This window comes from Arachis ipaensis, chromosome B3 (genome assembly GCF_059453495.1).
Source record: "Arachis ipaensis isolate K30076 ecotype BB chromosome B3, ASM5945349v1, whole genome shotgun sequence".
Lineage (NCBI taxonomy): Eukaryota > Viridiplantae > Streptophyta > Magnoliopsida > Fabales > Fabaceae > Arachis > Arachis ipaensis.
Genome location: NC_142438.1, coordinates 72,821,173 through 72,844,913, shown reverse-complemented (window position 1 = coordinate 72,844,913; position 23,741 = coordinate 72,821,173). Strand labels below are relative to the sequence as shown.

General features: G+C 39.4%; 1 pseudogene; it reads right to left on the bottom strand.

The window, feature by feature from the left end:
- Window positions 1-13,006: 13,006 nt before the first annotated feature.
- Window positions 13,007-14,586, bottom strand: LOC148571114 (uncharacterized; annotated as a pseudogene).
- Window positions 14,587-23,741: the final 9,155 nt, after the last annotated feature.

Here is a 23,741-nt window from a genome sequence, read left to right as displayed (position 1 = left end):
TTGTCATCTCTTGGTGCTTCATCATTTTCTCCATTAAGATCTCCAAGTTAGTGATCCTCTGAGAGTCTTGTGAGATTGGTTGGTTGTGGGGTGTTGAGGGTTGAGGGTAAGTGTTTTGATTGGTGGCTTGGTTATTGGATGGATGATGGTTAGAGTTGGGGTAAGTATTTTGTAGTTTTCTGCATGTGTTTTGGTTATTATTTTGCTGGTTGTTGTGGTTTGTGTTTTTCTAACTGTTTTGATTTGAAGTCCTTTGCCATGGCTGTTGAGTTTGATTGTGATTGTCTCCCCATCTGAGGTTGGGGTGGTTCTTCCAGGAGGGGTTGTAGGTGTCAGCATAAACCTCATTTGGCCCAGAATTTTGGTTGTGCTTATACTGGACTTGTTCTTGCTGTTGATCCTCTTGAGTTTCTTCATTTGTCCCCCATATGGATGATGGTTGGCTTGTGTTGACTGCTGCAACTTGGAGGCTATCAATCCTTTTGGCCATTTGCTCAAATTGTTGTTGAATTTGCTGCTGCATCATTTTGTTTTGAGCTAGGATTGAGTCCACTCCTTCCAACTCCATCACTCCTTTCCTTTGTAATGGTTGGCGTTGCCTTTGGTGAGCAAAGAAATACTGGTTGTTAGCCACCATATCAATGAGATTTTGGGCTTCCTCTGCAGTTTTCATGAGCTGCAAAGAGCCTCCAGCTGAGTGATCCAATGCCTCCTGAGATTTCAATGTCAAGCCTTCATAAAAATTCTGTAACCTATCCCATTCATTGAACATTTCAGGAGGGCACTTCCTGATTAGAGCCTTGTATCTCTCCCATGCCTCATAGATGGGTTCAGTGTCCATTTGTGTGAATGTTTGTACTTCAGTATTCAACCTGATGATCCTTTAAGGTGGGTAAAATTTGGCAAGGAACTTGCTCACTAGATCGTCCCAATTGTTGATGCTATCTCTTGGGAAAGATTCCAACCATTGAGTAGCTTTGTCTTTGAGAGAAAATGGAAATAGCAGTAGCTTGTAGCTGTCAGGATGCACACCATTGGTTTTGACAGTGTCACAAATCCTTAAGAAAGTAGACAAGTGTTGGTTCAGATCTTCAAGTGGTCCTCCTCCATAAGAGCAGTTATTTTGAACCAAGGTGATGAGTTGTGGCTTCAGTTCAAAGTTATTTGCATTAACAACTAGGGTAAGAATGCTACTCCCAAAATGTCTAGGATTTACAAATGTGTAGAAGGCCAAAACTCTTCTCTGTGGTAGATTGTTGTTGTTATTGGCTGCTCCTCCTGGTGGATTTGTTGTGTTTGTTGAGTGTTCCTCCATATCTTGGAACTCTTCTTCTGAATCCTCTTCTCCAACAATGCCTTTCCCTCTTTCAGCTCTTCTTGATCACCTGAGGGTTCTTTCGTCTTGTTCACAAAAGGTGGGTATAGCTCCCCTTGTCCCTGACATACAAACCAAATATAAAAATCACACAAAACCAGAAAGACAGTAACACTTCAATCCGTTGCTAGAGTGAAATTTTAGTTAGCTTAAGCAAAAATTCAAACAGTTAGTGTGTTAGTGAAGAAAAATTAAGGAAACAAAAAAGAAAAAGTGCTTGATCTAGATCTCCACTTCACTTAATCATTGTCAATCTAATCAATCCCCGGCGACGGTGCAAAAAACTTGATGGAGTATTTTTGGAAAATGAATTCCAAGCACACAAATCTAACCGGCAAGTGTACCGGGTCGCATCAAGTAATAATAACACACATGAGTGAGGTCGATCCCATAGGATTGAAGGATTGAACAATTTTAGTTTAGTGGTTAATTTAGTCAAGCGAATTAAGTATTGGTTTGAGTGGTTTGTAATTGACAGAAGCTAAATTGCATGAAATGTAAAGGGAGAGGGAAGAATTGCAGTAAATTAAAGAGAACAGAAAGTAAAAGTGCTGAATCTTAAAGAATAAGTAAATTAAATTGCAGAAGCTTAGATTGTAAGAAATGTAAATGACTGAATCTTAAAGTGCAAAAAATATAAATTGCTTGAATTGTAAAAGGTTTCAGGGAGCTGGGAATGCAGAAATTAAACAATCACAAGTGAATTGCAACAAGCAAAAGAGCAAAAGATGAATCGAATTGAAGTAGATCTCAAACAAAAAAGTAAAAATGCTTGAAAATTTTAAAACAGAAAGTAAATGTAGCTTAATTTCAGAAGTTAAAAGAGAAATAGAAGATCTCAGGAGTGGAAGAGACTAGAAAACAAGTCTAAATCTCAAATCCTTCCTTGATCCAACAAGAACAATTGCAAAAGAAATGGAAAAGTAAATTGCAGAAGAAAAGAGAAGAATGAAAGTAGTAAACATAATTTGCAATCAAATCACAGTTTCTAGAATTATGCAGAGAGACAAACAAGAGATCTCAAGGTGAGATTGAAACAGAATTTCTTCAATTCTTCACCTAAGATCCAAGACAAGAAGTAAAGAGTGCTCAAGCAAGAACAAGGAAGAAGAGAGATCAATTCTCCTTTCCAATTCTCAGAAATCCAAATTTAAAGTAAAAACTCTCCAAATTACAAAAATGAAAATTCTCAAAGAAGCAAAAAAAGGTCCTCACTAAATCAAACTAGCTTCTATTTATACACTTTCTATTCTTGGATTTTAGAATTTGGAGTGGGCTTTTTAATTTGGTGAAGAATTGAATTTAAATTGAATTTTGGTCCAATTTTAGCCCAAGAGTGTTTGCTCCCAGTGGAGTGCTCTGCTCGTAGTGAGAGCGGAGCATCAATGCTTGCATTTGGCCTTTTTGTTGCGGGCCGAGGTTGGGTGCCTCAGGATAGCGCTCTGCTCTTGTCGGGAGCGGAGCATTGCCTTGTCTTGGAGCTTGTCTTCTGCGCACCAAGCTCCCTGGCCCGTGTCAAATCGCGCCTCATGCACCAAGGAACAAGGGAAGTAGCGCTCTGCTCTTGCCAAGAGCGTAGCACTCCCTTTGCTTTGGAGAGGTTTCAAGTTCGAAACCTTGGAGAGGCATTGCTGGCTCTTTTTCTTCGTGAAGGAAACAAGGTTGGCGCATGCATTGAGTAGGAGTGCCTTGGGTTCGAAACTTGGGGGATGCCTTTGGCCAATTTTTGGCTTATTTCCTTTGTGAGTAGCGCTCCCCCACTCCCCCTTACTCATGAGTTCGAACCTTGTAGCTTTCACTAGCAAACTTCTTCCTTGAATTTATTTTTGAGTGAAGCCCGATAATGCTCTTGACAAGAGCGAAGCATCATTCTTCTCCCCTTTCTCTCTTGGTTCAAAATTGTGCTCCGCTCTCAAGGAGAGCATAGCATCCAAGTCTTGCTTCCTTGGTTCATTGTTGTACTCCCTTAGAGAGTGCTCCGCTCTTGGAGAGAGCACTGTGCTTCCTCCTTCCATGTGCCATGCTTCCTTGTTTCCTTTGCCACACTCTTCTCTTCCTTGGACCACGCTTCTTAGGCCACGCTTTCTTGTTTTCTTCTTTTCTTCACCTACAAGTAATCAAAACAACCAATCAAAGTATCACCAAATTCACAAGGTTTATAAATCATTTAAATATCAATTAAATTTAGCTTGAACCTCATGATTTAGTATCATTTAAATGGTGGTTAATTGATTCAAAGAAACCATGCAATTCCATTCCAAATTACTTACTTACAATGCAAGAAAGTGCATGAAACCTAATAAGAACAAAAAAAAAGACTAGTAAAACTAGGCTAAGATGACTTGTCATCACAACACCAAACTTAAAACTTGCTTGTCCCCAAGCAAGCATTAAACATAAGAGAAGATAAAATGAAATAGAGAAGTATGCATGTCCTTATTTAGCATATAGTTGAACTTGGTTCATGGGATTTTATGCAGATCAATAGTAGCTCATTTATTACTTGCTGTTAAACAAACAATGTTTCCTCAAGGGTTCACTAAGGTTGCTGCTACAATGCCATACTTTTTGCTTACCTCCCTTGTTAACTTTTCCCTTCTTTCTTTTGCTTAGAGAGCTTATTACTATTTTGAAGGCTTGGTGGCAAATGTTGCAGTAGCCTTTGGCTTAATTACACTCAACATTCTTTCACCACAGACACATGGCTCACCTTTTTCTTCCTAAGATCATTGATGCCCAGCATCTCTTTGGATAACTAAGTGTTTTGTAGCTAGGTTGCTCTTTATTGTGGACTTTCAGTTGGCAATCCCAAATCAGTTAATCTAAGTGGCCAAGTTTTGAAATGCTCCTTAGAACTTACTTGTCCAAGCATATCCTAGTACACAAACACCACAGGCATATGTCCTAGGGTCCAAGCTATTGGTGTCTAGCCTTATTGTTTGTTTCTTTGCCACTTTTTGGGTTTTGTATTTCTTTTTCTTTCTGTTTTGATTTATTTTCAAGGGATTTTCATTAATTGAAGGATCATAGCAGCACTAGCTTAAGCTTCAAGTAACATGTCATTATGTAGCATTTATTTTGTGAGCTAACAATTGAATCAAACACATACCACCACTAACTTTCATTCTAACTTTTGCAACATTGAACAATTACTTTTCTAAATCAAACATCTCTCTTTTATTCAAACAGCAAGGGGAACAAAACAAAATACTCAAGCTAATGAAGGATGACAATTATTATGCAGATAACTTTTAAGCTGAAAACATATGCAAAACAAAGAACAATTGGAGGTATATCATGTTTCAGATATACATCTTCCTTATTTAGTTTAAAATTATGAAAGAACTTCACCACCTTCTAGTTGTCATGTCCCTGGTTATTGCTTGATTCTCTCTTCTTCTTCTTTCTCTTCCAGAGCTTGGAGTAGTCCTGAGTTTCTTCACTAGGGCACCTTCTATCCCAGACTAGATCTATAAGACCTGAGAGCCCAACTGCCTCCAATATTTCATGTATTACCTCTGTGTAATGATGAGACCTTGCTTTCTATCGGTCTCTAAACTCTTGGCACTGATCAAATGGTTTGATTTGTGGATCTAGTGCTGGTATATTATGGGTCAAATACTCCAACCTTGCTTGCATATTGTCATCATACTCTAATTGTTGCACATGTCTAACCTCTCTAATAGTATGATGAATGTTTTTCCTCTGATACATGTTGTGAGTATATTCCCCATATTTGGCCTCAGGAATGAGATTTATTCTTTTCAATTGGCTTGGGATTCCTTTTGAATCTCTTTCCCAGTCTGTGTCTTCCAGGCATATCCCCTGTAAGATCTCATCAGGGTCATTCTCTCCCTGCAGTCTGGCCTCATAGCTGAGCTCTTCATAAGTTATGGTTCTCAACTTCAAGGCCTTTGTAATGGATGCTGGACTGAAATCCACTTCAACTCCTCTAACATCACTTTTGTAAGGGATGCTGTCTTCACTCTCTTTCACAGCATTTGCATAAAATTCCCTGATCATGACTGCACTAATCTTAGTGAGAGGATCGCATAGAAGATCTCACTTTCTTTCCCTAGTGATTTGCCTCATGATGGGGTATTCCCCGCCCCTCAGCTCAAAACCCCTCTCATAAATGATGTGCTTTGTTTTCATGAATCTATGATATTTTCTTTCATGAAACTAAGATCTAAATTTCCTTGTATCATAGGATGGGAGTTCGGTTACCATTGGTTCCTTCCCTTGTCGTCTCTTTGAACTTGATGAAGCCATGAATTCAATTAGAGGGAGGAGGAACGGGTGGATTTGTGGTTGGTTGAGGTACGATTTTATAGTGTAAATAGAATGAAGAAAGAAATATTGCTGTTGAGAGGGGAGTGAGACGTGTTTAGGATTGCACAAGATGGAACAAGGACTTATGATTGTAAGAAAGACTTGTAGGAACATGTGATGCAAGAGATGTCTCAACTTTATTTATAGGCAAGGCATTAAAGCATTGGACGAAGACCATACTTGAAGAGGAATTCGGTCATGACTTATGAAGGGTGGAGATTGAGTTGAACAACATAGTAACTTCATGAGATGAACGGCTTGCATGTTCTCTTGAGGGTTGACAAGGATTCTCTTCCTATTGGTTGCATGAGGTTCATCCTCCAAGGTGACTAGCATGCAGATTTTTGCTTTTCAAGGTAGGCACACCTCTCTAGGCACATGTGATCCTTCTCTCTTGGCTTGTCATAGCCGTGTCTTCATCTTGTCTTCACCTCAACCTTCTTTTTCCTAATTAAATCAAAATGGTAAACTTTAGGACACAACTGCAGCACGGTGATGAAGTGGTGAATGCTTAGATTATTTATTATGTTCCTTAGTCATAAAAGATCTATTGTGTTCCTTACTTAGTGAACCAAGGTTTGGTGAACACCAAACTTGTCTCTTGCTAAGGGATTAATGTCAAAAGCAAGCAATTTATCACAATTGATACATTCATCCTAAGTTCTAATTCATTTTCTAACATAAATTCCTAAGATGAAACAATGTATGATTCATCTATGCATGGCTTTGATTCTATGAACAAAAGTTGATCCTTCTGAAATTTGGTACATATGCAGACACCAAACTTAATGTTTGGTCATATACTTCATCGAAATGACCAAGCATATGATCTAAGAATGCTTGAAAAGCTTATTTTTGTGTGCTGTCAAGCACACCAAACTTAGAAGTCTAGCATGTGTTTCAAAACAGTGTATGCATCTGTCAAGTATATCTAATAAAATTCAAAATCATGCTAAGGTGATTATAATTTATTGAATTCAAAAATGAACAAGAATCTTAAATCATGGGTTGCCTCCCATGGAGTGCTCTTTTATTGTCATTAGCTTGACATTGGACCCCTCTTTTATGGTGGTTGATGACTGTAGTGTCCCAGCTTATCCCCCCTGACTGTGAGCTTCTTCTTGGTTCCTTGATGTTCAATTTCGGCATGCTCTAGTGAGAGTATTTTGCTGACAGTATAGTAGTCATCAGCTTGTTGGATTGCCCCCAGTTGTTGATAGATCAACTGTACTTCATCACCCTTGGAGAACTCCTCTGTTGGAATCTTTTTGTTCTTCCAACCCTTTTTAGTTTTGTTCTTGTTTTTCTTCCTTCTTTTTGTTGCCCCTTTTTCCTGGACAGTGGGCTTCACTTTGGGACTTTTCTTCTCATTGACTAACACTTTAATGTCTTCTTGAATTTCTTCATCACTCTGCACAATATCTTTCTCTTTTTGCCCTAATGTATTATCTATTTCTTGCTTTGGAAGGTAACTCATGATCGTCTTGTTAATTCCTTCTTTCCACTGCAAGTTTTCCTTGTCAGTTTCCATGCAGTCTTTCTTTTCATCAATGAGCTGTGTTTCTGGAAATACGTTCAGGGTGACACTTTCATCATGCATTCTGAGGGTTTAACTCTCCTTGCTCTACGTCTATAATGGCCCTAGCAGTGGCCAAGAATGGTCTCCCTAGTATAATAGAATCACCTTCATCTTCATCTGAGTCTAAGACCACAAAATCTGCAGGGAATATGAATTTGTCTACCTTGACTAGAAGGTTCTCAATCACACCCTTGGGACATATCACTGACTTGTCCACGAATTCTAAAGACATCTGTACTGGTTTCACTTCTTCTATGCACAGCTTTTTCACTAGAGAGGAAGGCATCAGATTGATACTAGCCCCTAAGTCACACAGTGCCTTGTTGATGGTCATACTACCAATGGCACAAGATAGAAAGAAACTTCCAGGATCATCAAGTTTAGGGGGGAGTCCTTTCTGGATTAATGCTCCGCATTCTTCAGTGAGTAGTATAGTTTCATTCTCTTGCCAACTTCTCTTCTTGTTAATAAGCTCCTTCAAAAACTTGGCGTACAGGGGCATTTGCTCTAGTGCTTCAGCCAGGGGAATGTTGATCTCCAATTTCTTGAAGATTTTGAGAAATTTAGGGAAGTGTTGGTCCTTAGTCTCCTTGTTGAACCTTTGGGGATATGGAAATGGAGGTGTGAAGTTCACTCCCTGCCTTTGATCCTTAGTTGGTTCCTCAATTGCTTCCTTCCCTTTTCTTGAAATTTGTGGCTGGTCTTCCTCTTCTTGAGCCTGATTTTGAGTTTGCTTTCTTGCTATTACATCCTCATCATTGGCTTCCCCTTTTTCACCTTATTTCTTGTCATTTTCCTTTGGCTTCTTAGTTGCTCCTTCATCTTTTATCAAGATCTTTCCACTCCTTAGCTGTATAGCTTTGCATTCCTCTTTTGGATTAGCATTGGTGTCACTTGGGATTGAGATTAAAGGCCTCTCAATGGCAATTTGCTTGGAAAGCTGTCCAATCTGCCTCTCCATATTCTTCATGGAAGCTTCCTAGTTCTTTGTTGTCATCTCTTAGTGCTTCATCATTTTCTCCATTAAGATCTCCAAGTTGGTGATCCTCTGAGAGTCTTGTGAGATTGGTTGGTTGTACGGTGTTGAGGGTTAAGGGTAAGTGTTTTGATTGGTGGCTTGGTTATTGGATGGATGATGGTTAGAGTTAGAGTAAATGTTTTGTGGTTTTCTGTATGTGTTTTGGTTATTGTTTTGCTGGTTGTTGTGGTTTGTGTTTTTCCAACTTTTTTGATTTGAAGTCCTTGCCATGGCTGTTGAGTTTGATTGTGATTGTCTCCCCATCTGAGGTTGGGGTGGTTCTTCCAGGAGGGGTTGTAGGTGTCACCATAAACCTCATTTGGCCCAGAATTTTGGTTGTGCATATACTGGACTTGTTCTTGCTGTTGATCATCTTTAGTTTCTTCATTTGTCCCCCATGTGGATGATGGTTAGCTTGTGTTGACTGCTGCAACTTAGAGGCTATCAATCCTTTTGGCCATCTGCTCAAATTGTTGTTGAATTTGCTGCTGCATTATTTTGTTTTGAGCTAGGATTGAGTCCACTCCTTCCGACTCCATCACTCCTTTCCTTTGTAATGGTTGGCGTTGCCTTTGGTGAGCAAAGAAATACTGGTTGTTAGCCACCATATCAATAAGATTTTGGGCTTCCTCTATAGTTTTCGTGAACTGCAAAGAGCCTCCAGCTGAGTTATCCAATGCCTCCTGAGATTTCAATGTCAAGCCTTCATAAAAATTCTGTAACCTATCCCATTCATTGAACATTTCAGGAGGGCACTTCCTGATTAGAGCCTTGTATCTCTCCCATGCCTCATAGATGGGTTCAGTGTCTATTTGTGTGAATGTTTGTACTTCAGTCTTCAACCTGATGATCCTTTAAGGTGGGTAAAATTTGGCAAAGAACTTGCTCACTAGATCGTCCCAATTGTTGATGCTATCTCTTGGGAAGGATTCCAACCAATGAGTAACTTTGTCTCTGAGAGAAAATGGAAATAGCAGTAGCTTGTAGCTGTCAGGATGCACACCATTGGTTTTAACAGTGTCACAAATCCTTAAGAAAGTAGACAAGTGTTGGTTCGGATCTTCAAGTGGTCATCCTCCATAAGAGCAGTTATTTTGAACCAAGGTGATGAGTTGTGGCTTCAGTTCAAAGTTATTTGCATTAATATTTGGGGTAAGAATGCTACTCCCACAATGTCTAGGATTTGCAAATGTGTAGGAGGCCAAAACTCTTCTCTGTGGTGGATTGTTGTTATTATTGGCTGCTCCTCCTGGTGGATTTGTTGGGTTTGTTGAGTGTTCCTCCATATCTTGGAACTCTTCTTCTGAATCCTCTTCTCCAACAATGCCTTTCCCTCTTTCAGCTCTTCTTAATCTCCTGAGGGTTCTTTCGTCTTGTTCACAAAAGGTGGGTATAGCTCCCCTTGTCCCTGACATACAAACCAAATATAAAAATCACACAAAACCAGAAAGACAGTAAGACTTCAATCCATTGCTAGAGTGAAATTTTTGTTAGCTTGAGCAAAAATTCAAACACTTAGTATGTTAGTGAAGAAAAATTAAGGAAACAAAAAAGAAAAAGTGCTTGATCTAGATCTCCACTTCACTTATCATTGTAAATCTAATCAATCTCCGGCAATAGCGCCAAAAACTTGATGGTGTATTTTTGGAAAATGAATTCAGAGCACACAAATCTAACCGGCAAGTGTACCGGGTCGCATCAAGTAATAATAACTCACATGAGTGAGGTCGATCCCATAGGGATTGAAGGAATGAGCAATTTTAGTTTAGTGGTTGATTTAGTCAAGCGAATCAAGTATTGGTTTGAGTGGTTTGTAATTGACAGAAGCTAAATTGCATGAAATGTAAAGGGAGAGGGAAGAATTGCAGTAAATTAAAGAGAACAGAAAGTAAAAGTGCTGAATCTTAAAGAATAAGTAAATTAAATTACAGAAGCTTAGATTGCAAGAAATGTAAATGAATGAATCTTAAAGTGCAAGGAATATAAATTGCTTGAATTGTAAAAGGATTCAGGGAGCTGGGATTGCAGAAATTAAACAATCACAAGTGAATTGCAACAAGCAGAATAGCAAAAGATGAATCGAATTGAAGTAGATCTCAAACAGAAAAGTAAAAATGCTTGAAAAATTTAAAACAGAAAGTAAATATAGCATAATTTCAGAAGTTAAAAGAGAAATGGAAGATCTCAGGAGTGGAAGAGACTAGAAAACAAGTCTAGATCTCGAATCCTTCCTTGATCCAAAAAGAACAATTGCAAAAGAAATGGAAAAGTAAATTGCAGAGGAAAAGAGAAGAATGAAAGTAGTAAACAGAATTTGCAATCAAATCACAGTTTCTAGAATCATGCAGAGAGACAAACAAGAGATCTCAAGGTGAGATTGAAACAGAATTTCTTCAATTCTTCAACCAAGATCCAAGACAAGTAGTAAAGAGTGCTCAAGCAAGAACAAGGAAGAAGAGAGATCAATTCTCCTTCCCAATTCTCAGAAATCCAAATTCAAAGTAAAAACTCTCCAAATTACAAAAATGAAAATTCTCAAAGAAGGAAAAAAAGGTCCTCACTAAATCAAACTAGCTTCTATTTATACACTTTCTATTCTTGGATTTTAGAATTTGGAGTGGGCTTTTTAATTTGGTGAAGAATTAAATTTAAATTGAATTTTAGTCCAATTTTAGCCCAAGAGTGTTTGCTCCCAGTGGAGTGCTCTGCTCCTAGTGAGAGCGGAGCATCAATGCTTGCAATTGGCCTCTTTGTTGCGTGCCAAGGTTGGGTGCCTCAGGATAGCGCTCTGCTCTTGTGGGGAGCAGAGCATTGCCTTGTCCTGGAGTTTGTCTTGTGCCCGCCAAGCTCCCTGGGCCGTGTCAAGTTGCACCTCATGCACCAAGGAACAAGGGAAGTAGTGCTTTACTCTTGCCAAGAGCGTAGCACTCCCTTTGCCTTGGAGAGGTTTTCAGTTCGAAACCTTGGGGAGGCATTGCTAGCTCTTTTTCTTTGTGAAGGAAACAAGGTTGGCGCATGCATTGAGTGGGAGTGCCTTGGGTTCGAAACTTGGGGGATGGCTTTGGCCAATTTTTGGCTTATTTCCTTTGTGAGTAGCGCTCCCCCACTCCCCCTTGCTCATGAGTTCGAACCTTGTAGCTTTCACTAGCAAACTTCTTCCTTGAATTTATTTTTGAGTGAAGCGTGATAATGCTCTTGACAAGAGCGGAGCATCATTCTTCTCCCCTTTCTCTCTTGGTTCAAAATTGTGCTCCGCTCTCAAGGGGAGCGTAGCATCCAAGTCTTGCTTCCTTGGTTCATTGTTGTGCTCCCTTAGAGAGTGCTCCGCTCTTGGAGAGAGCGCTGTGCTTCCTCCTTCCATGTACCATGCTTCCTTGTTTCCTTTGCCACACTCTTCTCTTCCTTGGGCCACACTTCTTAGGCCACGCTTTCTTGTTTTCTTCTTTTCTTCAACTACAAGTAATCAAAACAACTAATCAAAGTATCACCAAATTCACAAGGTTTATAAATCATTTAAATATCAATTAAATTTATCTTGAACCTCATGATTTAGTATCATTTAAATGGTGGTTGATTTATTCAAAGAAACCATGCAATTGCATTCCAAATTACTTACTTACAATGCAAGAAAGTGAATGAAACCTAATAAGAACAAAGAAAAAGACTAGTAAAACTAGGCTAAGATGACTTGTCATCACAACACCAAACTTAAACCTTGCTTGTCCCCAAACAAGCATTAAACATAAGAGAAGATAAAATGAAATAGAGAAGTATGCATGTCCTTATTTAGCATATAGTTGAACTTGGTTCATGGGGTTTTATGCAGATCAATAGTAGCTCATTTATTACTTGCTGTTAAACAAACAATGTTTCCTCAAGGGTTCACTAAGGTTGCTGCTACAATGCCTTACTTTTTGCTTACTTCCCTTGTTAACTTTTCCTTCTTTCTTTTGCTTAGAGAGCTTATTTCTTATTGAAGGCTTGGTGGCAAATGTTGCAGTAGCCTTTGGCTTAATTATACTCAACATTCCTTCACCACAGACACATGGCTCACCTTTTTCTTCCTAAGATCATTGATGCCCAGCATCTCTTTGGATAACTAAGTGTTTTGTAGCTAGGTTGCTCTTTATTGTGGACTTTCAGTTAGCAATCCCAAATCAATTGATCTAAGTGGCCAAGTTTTGAAATACTCCTTAGAACTTACTTGTCCAAGCATATCCTAGTACACAAACACCACAGGCATATGTCCTAGGGTCCAAGCTATTGGTGTCTAGCATTATTGTTTGTTTCTTTGCCACTTTTTGGCTTTTCTATTTCTTTTTCTTTCTGTTTTGATTTATTTTCAAGGGATTTTCATTAATTGAAGGATCATAGCAGCAACTATCTTAAGCTTCAAGTAACATGTCATTATGCAGCATTTATTTTGTGAGCTAACAATTGAATCAAACACATACCACCACTAACTTTCATTCTAACTTTTGTAACATTGAACAATTACTTTTCTAAATCAAACATCTCTCTTTTATTCAAACAGCAAGGGGAACAAAACAAAATACTCAAGCTAATGAAGGATGACAATTATTATGCAGATAACTTTTAAGCTGAAAACATATGCAAAACAAAGAACAATTGGAGGTATATCATGTTTCAGATATACATCTTCCTTATTTAATTTAAAATTATGAAAGAACTTCACCACCTTCTAGTTGTCATGTCCCTGGTTATTGCTTAATTCTCTCTTCTTCTTTCTCTTCCAGAGCTTGGAGTAGTCCCGAGTTTCTTCACTAGGGCACCTTCTATCCCAGACAGGATCTATAAGACCTGAGAGCCCAACTACCTCCAATCTTTCATGTATTACCTCTGTGTAATGATGAGACCTTGCTTTCTGTCGGTCTCAAAACTCTTGGCACTGATCAAATGGTTTTATTTGTGGATCTAGTGCTGGCATATTGTGGGTCAAATACTCCAACCTTGCTTGCATATTGTCATCATACTCTAATTGTTGCACATGTCTAACCTCTCCAATAGTATGATAAATGTTTTTCCACTGATACAAGTTGTGAGTATATTCCCCATATTTGGCTTGGGTCAGGAACATTTTGTCATATGAATCTTGAAGTTTTGTTGTTTGTTCTCTTTGCCCCTCAAGAATCTTGGCTTGAAATTCTTGTTGTTGGACCATCATTTGTTGCTACCAGCTCTCTTGTCTTTCCTCCATTCTGTGTTGCCAAGCTTCATTTTGTTCTCTATCTTTCAAATATTGCTCTCGGTGCTCTAGATATTGCTCTTGGTGCCTTGAATATTGCTCTTGTTCTCTCACATTTTGTTGTGATATTTTCTCAAGAGCTCTTTGTAGTTGACTCATATCTATGGCACTGTGAGCTTGCTCTTCCCCTTCCTCTGATCTTCTTCTCCTTTGGGGTCTTTCTTCTTGATCATCATCCTCAGTAATTCCTTCCATGTTTCTCTTTGTGATTCCCGTCCCCTTTTTTACTTTCTCTGTGTCCTCATCTTCAAAAATCACTCCAGCTTTGTTGCATAGCCTTAGAATGGTTCTTGGATGACCGAGCCTAGTTGATTTTTTTTTGTGCTCTCAGCTATCTCTTGAATACTGTCAGCTATGAGTTGTGAAAGGTTGATTTCTCCCCCATGTAAGATACAGTATGTCAAGAGTGCTCGCTTGATTGTGACCCCTGAGGTGTTTCCAGTAGGGAATATAGATCTCCTTACTATCTCATACCACCCCTTGGCCTTAGGAATGAGATTTATTCTTTTCAATTGGCTTGGGATTCCTTTTGAATCTCTTTCCCAGTCTGTGTCTTCCAAGCATATCCCCTGTAAGATCTCATAAGGGTCATTCTCTCCCTGCAGTCTGGCCTCATAGTTGAGCTCTTCATAAGTTATGGTTCTCAACTTCAAGGCCCTTGTAATGGATGCTGGACTGAAATTCACTTCAACTCCTCTAACAAAACTTTTGTAAGGAATGCTGTCTTCACTCTCTTTCACAGCATTTGCATAAAATTCTCTGATCATGACTGCACTAATCTTGGTGAGAGGATCGCATAGAAAATCCCACCTTCTTTCCCTAGTGATTTGCCTCATGATGGGGTATTCCCCGTCCCTCAGCTCAAAACCCCTCTCATAAATGATGTGCTTTGTTTTCATGAGTCTATGATATTTTCTTTCATGAAACTGAGATCTAAACTTCCTTGTATCATAGGATGGGGGTTCGGTTACCATTGGTTCCTTCCCTTGTCTTCTCTTTGAACTTGATGAAGCCATGAATTCAATTAGAGGGAGGAGGCAAGGGTGGATTTGTGGTTGGTTGAGGTACGGTTTTATAATGTAAAGAGAATGAAGAAAGAAATGTTGCTGTTGAGAGGGGAGTGGGACGTGTTTAGGATTGCACAAGGTGGAACAAGGACTTATGATTGTAAGGAAGACTTGTAGGAACATGTGATGCATGAGATATCTCAACTTTATTTATAGGCAAGGCATTAAAGCTTTGGACGAAGACCATACTTGAAGAGGAATTCAGTCATGACTTATAAAGGGTGGAGATTGAGTTGAACAACATAGTAACTTCATGAGATGAACGGCTTGCATGTTCTCTTGAGGGTTGACAAGGATTCTCTTCCTATTGGTTGTATAAGGTTCATCCTTCAAGGTGACTAGCATGCAGATTTTTGCTTTCCAAGGTAGGCACACCTCTCTAGGCACATGTGATCCTTTTCTCTTGGCTTGTCATAGCCGTGTCTTCATCTTGTCTTCACCTTAACCTTCTTTTTCCTAATTAAATCAAAATGGTAAACTATAGGACACAACTGCAGCACGGTGATGAAGTGGTGAATGTTTAGATTATTTATTATGTTCCTTAGTCATAAAAGATCAATTGTGTCCCTTACTTAGTGAACCAAGGTTTGGTGAACACTAAACTTGTCTCTTGCTAAGGGATTAATGTCAAAAGCAAGCAATTCATCACAATTGATACATTCATCCTAAGTTCTAATTCATTTTCTAACATAAATTCCTAAAATGAAACAATGTATGATTCATCTATGCATGACTTTGATTCTATGAACAAAAGTTGATACTTCTGAAATTTGGTACATATGCAGACACCAAACTTAATGTTTGGCCATATACTTCATCGAAATGAATAAGCTTATGATCTAAGAATGCTTGAAAAGCTGATATTTGTGTGCTGTCAAGCACACCAAACTTAGAACTGTGGCATGTGTTTCAAAACAGTGTATGCATCTGTCAAGTATGTCTAATAAAATTCAAAATCATGCTAAGGTGATCATAATTTATTGAATTCAAAAACGAACAAGAATCTTAAATCATGGGTTGCCTCCCATGGAGCGCTCTTTTATTGTCATTAGCTTGACATTGGACCCCTCTTTTATGGTGGTTGATGACTGTAGTGTCTCAGCTTATCCCCCCTGACTGTGAGCTTCTTCTTGGTTTCTTGATGTTCAATTTCGGCATGCTCTAGCGAGAGTATTTTGCTGACAGTATAATAGTCATCATCTTGTTGGATTGCCCCCAGTTGTTGATAAATCAACTGTACTTCATCACCCTTGGAGAATCCCTTTGTTAGAATCTTTTTGTTCTTCCAACCCTTTTTAGTTTTGTTCTTATTTTTCTTCCTTCTTTTTGTTGCCCCTTTTTCCTGGACAGTGGGCTTCACTTTGGGACTTTTCTTCTCATTGACTAATACTTTAATGTCTTCTTGAATTTCTTCATCACTCTGTACAATCTCTTTCTCTTTTTGCCCTACTGTATTATCTATTTCTTGCTTTGGAAGGTAACTCCTGATCATCTTGTTAATTCCTTCCTTCCACTGTAAGTTTTCCTTGTCAGTTTCCATGCAGTCTTTCTTTTCATCAATGAGATGTGTTTCTGGAAATACATTCAGGGTGACGCTTTCATCATGCATTCTGAGGGTTAACTCTCCTTGCTCTACGTCTATAATGGCCCTAACAGTGGCCAAGAATGGTCTCTCCAGTATAATGGAATCAGCTTTATCTTCATCTGAGTCTAAGACCACAAAATCTGTAGGGAATATGAATTTTTCTACCTTCACTAGAAGGTTCTCAATCACACCCCTGGGACAAATCACTGACTTGTCCACCAATTCTAAAGACATCTGTACTGGTTTCACTTCTTCTATGCACAGCTTTTTCACTAGAGAGGAAGGCATCAGATTGATACTAGCCCCTAAGTCACACAGTGCCTTGTTGATGGTCATACTACCAATGGCACAAGGTAGAAAGAAACTTCCAAGATCTTCAAGTTTAGGGGGGAGTCCTTTCTGCATTAATGCTCTGCATTCTTCAGTGAGCAGTATAGTTTCATTCTCTTGCCAACTTCTCTTCTTGTTAATAAGCTCCTTCAAAAACTTGGCGTATAGGGGCATTTGCTTTAGTGCTTCAGCCGGGGGAATGTTGATCTCTAATTTCTTGAAGATTTTGAGAAATTTAGGGAAGTGTTGGTCCTTAGTCTCCTTGTTGAATCTTTGGGGATATGGCAATGGAGGTGTGAAGTTCACTCCCTGCCTTTGATCCTTGGTTGGTTCCTCAATTGCTTCCTTTCCTTTTCTTGAAATTTGTGGCTGGTCTTCCTCTTCTTGAGCCTGATTTTGAGTTTTCTTGCTTGCTGTTACATCCTCATCATTGGCTTCCTCTTTTTCACCCTGTTTCTTGTCATTTTCCTTTGGCTTCTTGGTTGCTCCTTCATCTTTTATCAAGATCTTTTCACTCCTTAGCTGTATAGCTTTGCATTCCTCTTTTGGATTAGGAATGGTGTCACTTGGGAGTGAGCTTAAAGGACTCTCAATGGCAATTTGCTTGGAAAGCTGTCCAATCTGCCTCTCCATATTCTTCATGGAAGCTTCCTGGTTCTTTGTTGTCATCTCTTGGTGCTTCATCATTTTCTCCATTAAGATCTCCAAGTTGGTGATCTTCTGAGAGTCTTGTGAGAGTGGTTGGTTGTGGGGTGTTGAGAGTTGAGGGTAAGTGTTTTGATTGGTGGCTTGGTTATTGGATGGATGATGGTTAGAGCTGGGGTAAGTATTTTGTGGTTTTCTGTATGTGTTTTGGTTATTGTTTTGCTGGTTGTTGTGGTTTGTGTTTTTCCAAATTTTTTGATTTGAAGTCCTTTGCCATGGCTGTTGAGTTTGATTGTGATTGTCTCCCCATCTGAGGTTGGGGTGGTTCTTCCAGGAGGGGTTGTAGGTGTCACCATAAATCTCATTTGGCCCAGAATTTTGGTTGTGCATATACTGGACTTGTTCTTGCTGTTGATCATCTTTAGTTTCTTCATTTGTCCCCCATGTGGATGATGGTTAGCTTGTGTTAACTGCTGCAACTTAGAGGCTATCAATCCTTTTGGCCATTTGCTCAAATTGTTGTTGAATTTGCTGCTGCATCATTTTGTTTTGAGCTAGGATTGAGTCCACTCCTTCCAACTCCATCACTCCTTTCCTTTGTAATGGTTGGCGTTGCCTTTGGTGAGCAAAGAAATACTGGTTGTTAGCCACCATATCAATGAGATTTTGGGCTTCCTCTACAGTTTTCGTGAACTGCAAAGAGCCTCCAGCTGAGTTATCCAATGCCTCCTGAGATTTCAATGTCAAGCCTTCATAAAAATTCTGTAACCTATCCCATTCATTGAACATTTCAGGAGGGCACTTCCTGATTAGAGCCTTGTATCTCTCCCATGCCTCATAGATGGGTTCAGTGTCTATTTGTGTGAATGTTTGTACTTCAGTCTTCAACCTGATGATCCTTTAAGGTGGGTAAAATTTGGCAAGGAACTTGCTCACTAGATCGTCCCAATTGTTGATGCTATCTCTTGGGAAGGATTCCAACCAATGAGTAACTTTGTCTCTGAGAGAAAATGGAAATAGCAGTAGCTTGTAGCTGTCAGGATGCACACCATTGGTTTTAACAGTGTCACAAATCCTTAAGAAAGTAGACAAGTGTTGGTTTGGATCTTCAAGTGGTCCTCCTCCATAAGAGCAGTTATTTTGAACCAAGGTGATGAGTTGTGGCTTCAGTTCAAAGTTATTTGCATTAACATTTGGGGTAAGAATGCTACTCCTACAATGTCTAGGATTTGTAAATGTGTAGGAGGCCAAAATTATTCTCTGTGGTGGATTGTTGTTGTTATTGGCTGCTCCTTGGTGCACGAATTATGAATCACACTTTTCACAACTCGTACCACTGACCAGCAAGTGCATTGGGTCGTCCAAGTAATACCTCACGTGAGTAAGGGTCGAATCCCACGGAGATTGTTGGTTTGAAGCACTCTATGGTTATCTTGTAAATCTTAGTCAGGAAGTCAATTATGTTTATCAGTTGAATTGTAAATAAACAATAGAACATGGATTAAAGGTTACTTGTTATGCAGTAATGGAGAATATGTTGGAGTTTTGGAGATGCTTTGTCTTCTGAATCTCTGCTTTCCTCTGTCTTCTTGTTCACGCACGCACGTCCTCCTTTGGCAAGCTGTGTGTTGGTGGATCACCGTTGTCAATGGCTACCTTCCATCCTTCCAGTGAAAACTACGCTCACGCGCTCTGTCACAGCACGGCTAATCACCGGTTGGTTCTCGATCCGGTTGGAATAGGATTTACTATCCTTTTGCGTCTGTCACTAATGCCCAGCCTTCAGGAGTTTGAAGCTCGTCACAGTCATTCAATCCTTGAATCCTACTCGGAATACCATAGACAAGGTTTAGACTTTCCGGATTCTCATGAATGCTGCCATCAGTTCTAGCTTATACCACGGAGATTCTAATTAAGGAATCTAAGAGATACTCATTCAATCGTATATAGAACGGAGGTGGTTGTCAGGCATACGTTCATGATTTGAGGAAGGTGATGAGTGTCACAGATCATCACTTCCATCACAGTTAAGCGCGAATGAACATCTTAGATAGGAACAAGCGTGTTTGAATGGAAAACAGAAATACTTGCATTAATTCATCGAGACACAGCAGAGCTCCTCACCCCCAACAATGGGGTTTAGAGACTCATGCCGTCAGAGAATACAAAGTTTAGATCTAAAATGTCATGAGGTACAAAAATAAGTTTCTAAAAGTTGTTTAAATACTAAACTAGTAGCCTAGGTTTACAAAAAATGAGTAAACTATGATGGATGATGCAGAGATCCACTTCTGGGGCCCACTTGGTGTGTGCTGGGCTGAGATTTAAGCAATTCACGTGCAGAGGCCATTTGTGGAGTTGAACGCCAGTTTTTGTGCCAGTTTGGGCGTTCAACTCCAGCTTTTGATCCTTTTCTGGCGCTGGACGCCAGAATTGGGCAGAGAACTGGCGTTGAACGCCAGTTTACATCGTCTATCCTTGTGCAAAGTATGGACTATTATATATTGCTGGAAAGCCCTAGATGTCTACTTTCCAACGCAATTGGAAGCATGCCATTTCAAGTTCTGTAGCTCCATAAAATCTACTTTGAGTGCAGGGAGGTCAGAATCCAACAGCATCAGCAGTCCTTTTTCAGCCTGAATCAGATTTTTGCTCAGCTCCTTCAATTTCAGCCAGAAAAATACCTGAAATTACAGAAAAACACACAACTCATAGTAAAGTCCAGAAATATGAATTTTTCCTAAAAACTAATGGAAATAAACTAAAAACTAGCTAGATCATACTCAAAACTATATGAAATTAACCCCAAAAAGCGTATAAAATATCCGCTCATCACAACACCAAACTTAAATTGTTGCTTGTCCTCAAGCAACTAGACAAATAAAATAGAAGACTAATAGGTTGAGAAGCAATAATATCTCAGAGTTTTTGAGTGAAGCTCAGATTCTAATTAGATGAGCGGGACTAGTAGCTTTTTGCTTCTGAACAGTTTTGGCATCTCACTTTATCCATTGAAGCTCAGAGTGATTGGCATCTATAGGAACCTAGAATTCAGATAGTGTTATTGATTCTCCTATTTCAGTGTGATGATTCTTGAACACAGCTATTTTATGAGTCTTGGCCGTGGCCCTAAGCACTTTGTTTTCCAGTATTACCACCGGATACATAAATGCCACAGACACATAATTGGGTGAACCTTTTAGATTGTGACTCAGCTTTGCTAAAGTCCCCAATTAGAGGTGTCCAGAGTTCTTAAGCACACTCTTCTTTTTTTTTTGCCTTGGACCTTGACTTTAACCGCTCAGTCTCAAGTTTTCACTTGACACCTTCACGCCACAAGCACATGGTTAGGGACAGCTTGGTTTAGCCGCTTAGACCAGGATTTTATTCCTTTAGGCCCTCCTATCCACTGATGCTCAAAGCCTTGGGATCCCTTTTATTGGCCCTTGCCTTTTGGTTTTAAGAGCTTTTGGCTTTTTCTGCTTGCTTTTTCTTTTTCTTTCTATTTTTTTTTTCTGCAAGCTTTGTTCTTTGCTGCTTTTTCTTGCTTCAAGAATCATTTTTATGATTTTTTAGATTATCAATAACATGTCTCATGCTCATCATTCTTTCAAGAGCCAACATATTTAACAGTCTTAAACAACAAATTCAAAAGACATATGCACTGTTCAAGCATTCATTCAGAAGACAGAAAGCATTGCCACCACATTTAACTAATTAGAATTTCTCTTATTAAAACTCGAAATTTTATTGCCTCTTATTCAAAAGATCTACTACTTTATTCATGTTTGCTGATGATGAGAAAAATAAACTATAGCTTAATTGGAGATAAAATCAAAATAGATACTAATTACTACTATATGACTCCTAAGGTAAACTTCTATAAGGACACTGTCACAGAGTTAAGGCAGAAATTGGAAATTAACAACCTTTATTCTGGGGAAACGGGGGTTCCTCTGATCCTTGGGGTGCTCGGTCCTACAAGAGAAGACTTTTGGCGCTTCAATTCCCTTAAGTCACGCCCTTGCTCCTCTTGTTCTTTAAACATATAGGTCAGCATTTGACTGTGTTCCTTCTGTTCTTTTATTATTTGCTCCATAGCTTCCTGTATCTTGGTAACAGACGTCTCAAGATACTCCCAGTATTCAGATTGAGGGATCTCTGGGAGGAATTCCTGTGCTCTCTTCTTGATGGGATCATCCTGTGCTTGTTGTTTTTCCATTGATGCTTTGGTGATTGGCTTCTCAATTGAGATATACTCAGTTATTCCCATCCTCACTCCAGCGTCCTTGCAGAGCAGAGAAATCACACTTGGATAAGCCAACCTGGCCTCTTTAGAATTTTTGTTAGCAATTTTGTAGAGTTCAGCTGAAATCAACTGATGAACCTCCACTTCCTTTCCCATCATGATGCAATAGATCATCACTGCTCTTTTAACTGTGACTTCAGAACGGTTGCTAGTAGGCAACAGAGAATGCCCAATGAAGTCTAGCCATCCTCTGGCGACTGGTTTGAGATCCTCTCTCTTGAGTTGATTTGGGACACCCTTTGTGTTGGTGGTCCACCTGGCTCCAGGGATACATATGTCCTCTAGAATCTTATCCAGGTCAATGTCTACTCTCATCATCCTCCTGTTGAAGGAGTCTGGATCGTCCTTTAGCTGAGGTAGCTTTAAGATCTCTCTGATCTTGTCAGGGGTGGTATGAACAATCTTTCCTCTGACCATGGTCCGAAATTCATAGAAGGCAGTTCCAGATAGTTTTTGCTTTTCAGTCTGCCACATATTAGCATAGAACTCCTGGACCATGTTCTTTCCTACTTTCGTTTCAGGATTAGCTAGGACTTCCCAGTTCCTGATTCGAATTTGCTCCTGGATCTCCAGATATTCATCTTCTTTCAGATCGAATCTAACTTCCGGGATCACTGATCTCAGACCCATTATTTTAAGATAATGGTCTGAATGTTCTTTAGATAAGAACTTCCCTTGATTCCAAAGTGGTTTTGGAACGCTCTCTTTCTTGCCTCTTGGAGTGGGTTGTTTTCCTTTAGGAGCCATGATCTTAGTGATCTCGGATAAACACACCAAACTTAAAGGTTTGCTTGTCCTCAAGCAAAAGAAAAGAAAGGAGAGGGATAGAAGGAGAGCTAGGTGCAATTGTTGATGGAGGAGGAGGGAGGCCGAACCCAAATTTAAAGGGATGGGGGGTGGGTTTTCGAAAAATTGGAAAAGATAAGATAAAAAGATTGAGTTGAAAAAGATAAGATAGAAGATATAGTTTAATTTTGAAGAGATATGATAGATTTTTGAAAAAGATAAATCTGAATTTTGAAAAAGATAATATGGAGATTTGAAAAAGATATGGATTAGTTGAAAAGATTTTAAAGTGAAAAAGATAGATTTGTTTTCAGAAAAGATTTGAGAAGAGTTGGATTGAATTTGGAAAGAGGGATTTTTAGAAATTAAGGATTTTAGAAATCAGGGTTCTTAACATGTTCATGTAAAAATCATGCATTGAAACATAAAATTTGAAATTAGAATGGAAATACGTGTGGAAAAAATGAATTTGGCTCCTCCCTGCCTTCCTGGCGTTTGAACGCCCAAACACTGCCTGTTTTGGGCGTTCAGCGCCCAAATGCTGCTCTCCTGGGCGTTCAACGCCCAGCTGCTGCCATTACTGGCGTTCAACACCCAGTGGGTGCCCCTTTCTCGCGTTGAACGCCCAGATTGCTACCATTACTGGCGTTCAACGCCCAGTGGATGCCCATTTTAGGCGTTGAATGCCCAAAATATACTTTTACTGGCGTTTTCTTGCCAGTGAGCTCTTTTTCTTTGTCTTGTGTGCTGAGGTCTTCTGTAAATGATTATTTACCTTGTTGTTAATGAACTCTGTATAAACAAATAAAAATAAAAATAAAAATAAAAATAGGGCAAAATGCTTAGAGGATTGTTGCCCCATGGCTGGGTTGCCTCCCAGCAAGCGCTTCTTTATTGTCTTTAGCTGGACCTTGCTGAGCTTTTAATCTAGCTTCATCCTTGAGCATTCTTGCTCAATGTTGCCTTCAAGATAATGCTTGATTATCTGTCCATTGACAATGAACTTCTTATCAGAATCAATATCTTGAAGCTCCACATAACTATATGGTGATACACTTGTAATCACGTATGGTCCCCTCCACCGGGATTTTAGTTTCCCGGGGAATAGCCTGAGTCTAGAGTTAAACAATAGGACCTTCTGTCCTGGTTCAAAGATTCTAGATGACAGCTTTCTGTCATGCCATTTTTTTTATTTTTCTTTATAAAGCTTGGCATTTTCGAAAGCTGTGAATCTGAATTCCTCTAGCTCATTTAGCTGGAGCAATCGTTTTTCTCCTGCTAATTTGGCATCAAAGTTTAGGAATCTGGTTGTCCAGTAGGCCTTATGTTCCAGTTCCACGGGCAGGTGACATGCCTTACCATACACGAGTTGGTATGGAGATGTCCCTATGGGGGTCTTGAATGCTGTCCTGTAAGCCCACAGAGCATCATCCAAGCTCCGTGCCCAAT